Genomic DNA, 8,388 nt, shown 5'->3' on the forward strand with positions numbered 1-8,388 from the left:
CAGGGGAAAGTGTGCTGCTTACTATTCAAGGGCTCAGAAACAGCAACACACAATAGGAGCCGACCAACCCCTCCATGTGGACTCAGGACCCACACTTAAAAAGAAATACTATAAGCACCCAACTCCATGGGCCCCAGACAATGCTCTCCCGGTCTCTGTCTTCTATGTCTCCCTCTTCTATCCTTGAAATAAAACAACAATGATGCTCAGAGCCCACCCAACCAATACACTGTGTGTATGTGTGTGTGTGTGTGTGTGTGTGTGTGTGTGTACGCTCATATGCACACTAACAACATAGGAAACCACACGATTCACTCACAAACGACACAGTGCTCACAGATCCTATGGGAGACATGTCAGCTCCCCACAGGCACAAACTACACAGATACATGGGGGTGAGCACACACACTCACAGCTTCCCTTCTCTAAGAAGCCACACCATGAGGGGACACTGGGGCATCACAAGCACAAGACACGTCGTTCCACACTGGCCAGGTGAGGGCAGGGGCACAGGCCCCTCCAAAACAAGGCACAGATCCCTCCAGAAAAACAGCAACCTCAGTTCTGACGACATGGCCACCAAGAAAGGCACACAGACCTAGAAAAAATGTCTATTACTGGAATCCATACACAGCATGTTAACAGGACTTCAACCACAGAAAACCCATTCCTTACCCCTACCCAAACCAGCAGCCCACTCACTCACACACTCACTCACTCACTCACTCACTCAACCACCCACCCACCCACCGAACACATGGACTTCAGGAGGCTCCGAAGAAATACAGACCTCAGGGATACCCCAAACACTACAGCCTACTCTATACCCCTACAAGTTATCAAATATTACTGCCATGGACTTCAACATGGACGACAACACTTCAACCTGCTTTTAGATCCTGGGTGCAACAAGGAACTCTTCTGCAAGACGATGATCCCTTTGGAATGGACTTCACTTACTACGATAATGTGGCACACTTCAAGGCTGCCTAGGCTGGGCTGCTTGCAGGGACGATGGCTTTTCACGGCTCAGCAACAGACTTTGGGAAAACACGAACCTACATACCCAAATGTCAGTCTCTGCAAACTTTCCATGACGGTGGCAACAGCACCCATCCCCATTACCCATCTGCCCATGATTGTTTCCTACTAAGGTGCCATCTCCTACACATCTTGCTTCATACATCTTCTGGGAGACTCTAGGCCCAACTGAGGCATATCCTTCTCAAGTCACAAAGACAACAAGAACACTGGGTCCCCAATCCATTCGCTTTCCAACAATGTCTATTCTATTCAACTTTCATGCTATCCATAGCTCCTCTGGGTCAACCTCTCACTGTGACTCTACATCCAAAACCCACAAGCCACAACAGCAGGAAAGGAACCCAGGCAACACAGACATGCTGTCTTCTACATCCATGTTTTCTGCAAGATGACAGAAACACTCTGCCCTTACCTGACCATCATGTGAGAACAAACAACAGCCTTACCTGCAGGTGGCTATAACCAGGCACGAGTGGACACACAGACAGAGACAGACCCTCGGTGCGGTGCCATGCATGGCTCCAACAACACACTTTCCAACTGGCCCTGACACTGCTTGCAACAGTGGAGAACAGACATGGGAACGGCAGGCAGGCACCCCTAAAAAAAAGACATAGCAGACTCAAAATAACACAAATCTGACAAAAAGAATGTGTGGAAGCCACTGCTCACATGAATTCCTAGACAATAGGACCTCCTCACATTCCAAAACCACAGATGTGGGGCACTCGCCTGCCGCATCCTCCTCCTCCTCCTCCTCCTCCTCCTCCTCCTCCACAATCTTTCCATCTAGTCCACATGTCATGCCACCAAAACACTTTCAATCAACAATATATCCCATAAAAAATATTTTTTCATGGGAAAAGATAACATATTATAGGAGCATCTATCTTTTCTTTCAAAGCTCAAGATGATGGCTTCCCATGCACCTTGACGGCACAACACAAGGGCAAGGGAGAAAGAAAAACTGGTCCTTGGAAGAAAACCACATCTATGGATGATCTTGCCTCATCTCACGCATAGGACACAAACAGGCACACACATCACACCTACAGCATGGGGACATGCACCGCACCCGTTGATAAACACAAGACTTTTCAGTACACAGGACACCACAGTCAACAAGAAGGAAAAACTGGACAAGGAAAAATTTCTTCAGGCCATGACCCATGAAAGACTCCCTCAGCTATACACTCATCCGTCATGCCTCTATTCATTCTCTCAGTTTCTCTAAGCTACACAATTCCACGACTGCAATGGACATCCATCCTTTAAAAATCAACATGCATCCTTTGCTACCTTACAATTCCCAAAACCAACAAATCTTGATTTCATCTCCAAATCACTCCACAAGTTCAAAAACATTCCTGTGCCACTTCAAACGCTGCCATGGGCACAAACCGCTTTGGATCGCTGGACAGACCGTCACCCTGCACCATCAACTATCCCAGGTTCCATGACAGCCAAAGATGGGTACCTTGGAGATAGGCACATCCTTCCCAACTACAAGCTGTGAAAGGGGCAGCTGATCCATGTCTCAAGCTCTGCATCCCACACCTCTCCCTCTCCGTTCCTCTCTGTAAAACAATCCAGAATATATAGTTTCATTGAAAAACCTGCAACGATACATGTCACCAAAATCGCTCCATTCCATTCAGCCTCTCACACTCCCTACTTTTCCATGCACATGGCCCTCTTTCAAAGGCATTCTGCACAAGGTCCATAAGAATACCCATGGATGACACTCCCTTAGAACACACCATGTGCATTTTCAGAAAGGATGTGCATGGAAGACTGGCAGAAAAAACCATGCCAACATAAAGCCATCTGAACAATGACATCTGGATCAATCCAGTTTATTTCATTCGGGAACATGCGTGCAACACGCATCCCCAGACACTTCCACGTGGCGGTCATCGCAGTACACCGGGCTCCCCCAAAAGCTGGGAGCTCAACAACTGCTGCGGCTTTCACAAGGGAACAGTCATGCACAGCTCACCGTTCACACACCACAGAAGGACGACAGGCATGCACCACTCAAAAGAACCATCACAGAAAATGCATGCTCTGCAAAAAACCTACATTAACATTTCTTGGGACGCTCAAAAAGGCACTTTGTCTTGTTCAATAGAAAACAGGGATGCTAAAGACAACAACACAGACAAAAAACACATGTGGATGCCCCACTTCTACAAAAAAATTTAAAGCTAGATGGCATGACTAGGAGCAGAAAATGCTCATTTCTAACTCAAGCAAGAAAAATAGCCTGAGGTGGCTCCCCTACTTCCAGGCACTAAAAGCACTCTTCACATGGCCTGACCCTCCCTTCCTCACACACACTTGCTCTCACTCCAACATAGGACTCCTTCACTCAACCACCCAACACTCAACAATAAACAAGAATGCTGAGGAAAAAATATCACAAACGCTTACTTGCAAGGGCCCCTACCCAAGCCTACGTCACCCAAACACCTTTCACCCAAACACCTTTCACATCCGGCACCGTCCTTGCTCCTTCATTGCCCATCCGAAACTCCCTTGCCCTCATGCACCATGTGACCAGAACCCCTGCAAAACACGACAGCCTTTCACAATCCCTGGTCCAAGAGCAAATTCACAACATGCCATGTGCATACTTTTGCTTTTGGAACTGCCTACGTGAAAACCTGCCTTGGAATGACCCATATACACACCACATTTCAGACGCTGACCTGTGCTTCCAAAATACTGCCAAAGGAAACAGGCTCCTAGGACTCACAGGCAACACAGGCACAGGGACAGTCCACTGAAAATACAACCCATCCAGGCAGCGCTTTCTTGCACATTTGCATGCCACACAACATTTATCTTTGCTTTCACTTCCAAACACCATCCACTGACTAGACCTGTCATGACCCAGGGAACAAAGCACAAAAAACACCGCCTATGCCTAACAGACAGGAACGCAGGACCTTCCAGCGGTGACCAAACCCACTCTCACCCGGAAGGTGGACAACACACTCTAGAGGCTGGACCACACTCATCAAACATCAAAATGCACACCATCTTCCTCATGGACCAGCTCAACAGAGAGGAACCGAAGGGATCCAAGCAGAACATTCCATTCTTCTTTACAAATACTAAATGGCTTGGCCGTTTCACACAACGTCAGTGCCACCAGGTGAAACATCACACATACATACATACATACATACATGCATACAAACACACACACACACACACACACACACACACACAGGAATCCTAACTGTCCCAACTCAAGAAACACAAAAGAACCTTCCAGGATGCCTGACTTTCAGGGCATATTGCAAAACTTGAGAAACTACATGGTTATCCGGACCCCAGTTTCTCTATCCCTTAAAACACTCCACACACAGGATACAAGTCAGTACCACACGCAAAGGCAACAATCCGCACAGACTCTAAACAAACCGCCATGTAAACCTCCTATGGGACATCCAACATAGACACGTACCTTCTTCCTTTTCACCTCCACAAAGAGAAGGGCAATGCTTAACCAGGTCTACATGGGACACATGCACATCAACAAACACATAGACGGTATTGGAATCACTCAACACTACAGGACACAGCCTTTCTGAGAAAAAGACAAAACACATCCTCATGGGCTCACCTTTCACTCTTTCTCTTGCTCGTTCACTAAAATCCTTCCACACAGAGCATGACGCTCAACCCTTCTAACAACAGGACATGGCCATCTCAGCAAACGCTCCTGCTCTCTGCACCTCATGTCACTTGAACCGGACTCTCACCCTTCTGAAGCATAACACCTTCTTACCTCTTCACGGCAGAAAGACATCCGCCCAAGGACACGCTGGGTCACCACACAGGGAAGCTCCAAACAACAACGACCTCCCATGGATGGAGAAAAAGAACTTACACCTTCCATAAATGACTTGCCCTGAAAAAAAAAACAAGCAAAAAACATTTCCAAGGCAGCCTTCACCACACACAGTGGGAAGGAACCCAAACCACACCACAAACTGTCCGGAGGGAGCCTCCCATACCTGCACAGAACCCGACACAAGGCTGTCACAACTCACCACCACCTCCACCGGTCCGCCACGGCTCCCTCCAACAACTGCCCACAGGAGTCCTGTGCAAACAATGGGACCAGAGGACGACCAGAAAAACACCACATGACCAAGGATCACAGCAGACACGGACCCACACCCATCTTCCTCACACCCACCATTGCAGGAGGACCCCACACAGACTCACACAAACACACAGGACCTTCATTGGCCTGAGAGCTCCCACCTACAACACTTAAAAACAAACACATGCAACACTCAACATAAGTCTATAAAATTAACAATGACAATTCAACAATCTCTCACATCCATCTTTCTCTGCTCCCCTTCCTTCCTCCCTTCCTCCCTCCCTCCCTCCCTCCCACATCAAAACCTACTGCACCAAGGACACTACAACAGCACCCACCTGACCTCTTCCATCACAGCCAACAGCCAGCGGGGACATCGACCTTCCCTCAACCTTCTCACACGGAAGATGTAGGAAGCACAAGCAGGGATGGAGGGACAGACAAACAGAAACTGGAAAAAAAAAAAAGTCTAAAAGACCTTTTAGAAAACGATCATCACACGCTCTTACAATTCTCCTACATTAAGGACACTTCCACACGCACAAGGGAGGACGAATGGACAGTCTCCCATGCCGGACAACATCCTGGTCGGCTCACAAACACACTTGGACACCAACACGGCACGCACCGCCCACCTACATGCTCCACCACACACCCACAACAGACACACGTCTAAACACACCTCTCCCTCACGACCCACTCAAACCACACTCCAAAAACACCACCGCCTGCACAAGGAAGGACCAAAAAACAAGACATGCAACCACTCCCACACCAACGGGACAACACAATCACAACACAACTCAACCACTTATCTCAGCAGACAACGGGTGCGTAGCTTGCCCCACGAAGAATGCACGACGACATACTGCTCAGGCATTCAACATCCATCCCATCAGCCGCACAAAGCGTGGCTCAGCCGGAATGCCTACACAAACCAGTCAGGGCAGTCCCCGGCTTTTAAAGGACTTTGGGCGGGATTGCTAACGGAGGGAACTTTTCGGGGCGGAGACTTCTTCGGGCATGCCCGGAGGACAGGCAATGCAATGGGCTCACCCAAACTCAAAAGGGAGGGGCCTTCGGAAAACACAATGGCCACACTCAAATCAACTCAAAACCCACGGACGGGGACAAGGGCACCCACTCTGCACCTATTCAACCTTGGGGACAATACGCGCCTCGCAGGGCCTCCCTTGCCTCATCAGGACAGTGACCCACTGGGATCCCTACACACAACATGCACTCTCAGCGGACATGGCCTCTCAGCCTCACAAACAACACAACGCATCAAACACCTTCTCACACTGGGACACATGCCTCCTCACTCCTACACAGTCGCATCTACACCTGCCCGTCTTCATCTATGCTCCCAAGAAAACAGACGCCGCTGACCACACCCTAGCCCAGCTGTGGGCAAACTACGGCTCGCGGGCTGGATCCGGCCCGTTTGAAATGAATAAAACTAAAAAAAAAAAAAAAACTGAACCCTTTTTTTTAATGATGTTTACTTTGAATTTATATTAGTTCACACAAACACTCCATCCATGCTTTTGTTCCGGCCCTCCGGTCCAGTTTAAGAACCCATTGTGGCCCTCGAGTCAAAAAGTTTGCCCACCCCTGATCTAGCCCCAAGTGGACCACAGGATACCGTTCACCGGCCCTGGGACACACACACCACCTGTCCTTGCCACACACGACAATCTTCGCCTTCCTGACATCACTCAACAACCAACAATCTTACCTGGCTTTGCTCCTCACAAACGTCCCTGCCATCGGGCCTCACAGGCACGCACCACACTCAGCCAGCTCTCCCAGCCCACACGCACCTCGCCCCAGCGGACACGCTCCGTCCAACACAACAACCGACGCCAGCGCTGGACCCTCTGCACACACACCTCCACAGAAACAAGGGCCAAAACAACAGCCGGCTCCCTCAACAAACACAAAACCTCACCCTTCCTCCCCTTTGCAAACCTAATATCATCCAAACATACACAACTTCCAGCCACACACCACCATCGCCTGCCCTTTCCACAGCCACACCCACATGGCCATGCCTGCAGGGAGCCACACACCTCCACCCTCATCCCCTCAACAATGGCCCATCCACCTATCCATCAAGCTTTTGCCCGAGGGAACCCCAGTGCTTGCAAACAACACCTTGCAAACACATTTCTTGGGAAAATCTCCAATCTCCTCTTCTGTTTGGCTTTGGAAAGGGATGCCTTCTGCTCAACTCCACAGGACAGTGGCTGCACAACAAAATCACAGGCCACACAAGGATGGGACTCACTTCCTTCCCCAACAATACAAAATGCTGACCATCCAAAATGCACTCAAAAAAATCACATCTTCACACAACACCTGTCTCTCTCACTTATAGCATCAGCAAACAGGGACACACTGGCCACTGCCTGCCATAGGGACCATGCCACACAACACTCAACTACTTGCAAAGGAAAAGACATAGATATCACTTCAAAACAAACGACTTGCCCAACACCTCTCTCACTGGCTCATCGCTCACAGCCTAGCTGGACCAAAAAATGGCACAAGCTCACCCCATGACCCCTGCACGGAGCCCCAAACCAAATCTCACGTTTCACCAACACGCCCTACCACTTGGACACTCCAACTTACACTTACATCCGCCTCGCGGCTCACCTCACGAACCTTCTCATCTCACGGAATACCACACCTTGGCCTCAGAAGCACACTGGACAACTCCTATAAACACAGCCCCGCCTCTCACCTCCACCCCCACATCACCTCTGCCCTCGCAGCAAAGAGGAACACCTCTTGGCCATCGCTTGAAGGTTCACAGATGCATGACAATAAAAACTCCTTCAACCAACAAGCACAAACCACACACTCTACCAAACAATCTTACCACGAAATCTATCTCATAGGACCATTCTGCTACAAATACATACAAGGACCATGAAAAACACACAACCACAACAAAGCCAGGGAACCATCTCAAGCACATGCACAAGGAACACTCAGGGAAAAGGGGGTTGCATGCAGGCAAAGGGACCCTCTGGCGGATCTCAACAAGATGACTCACCGGGTCCAAATACACAATCACGCCACAAACACAGACCTTCTGCACCACAAACCTTTGCTTGGGCCTAAAGAAACCTCCTCCGACCCTTCCTTCCTTCCTTCCTTCCTTCCTTCCTTCCTTCCTTCCTTCCTTCCCTCCCTCCCTCCCTCCCTCC

Source organism: Myotis brandtii, unplaced genomic scaffold (assembly GCF_000412655.1).
Source record: "Myotis brandtii unplaced genomic scaffold, ASM41265v1 scaffold657, whole genome shotgun sequence".
Taxonomy (NCBI): domain Eukaryota; kingdom Metazoa; phylum Chordata; class Mammalia; order Chiroptera; family Vespertilionidae; genus Myotis; species Myotis brandtii.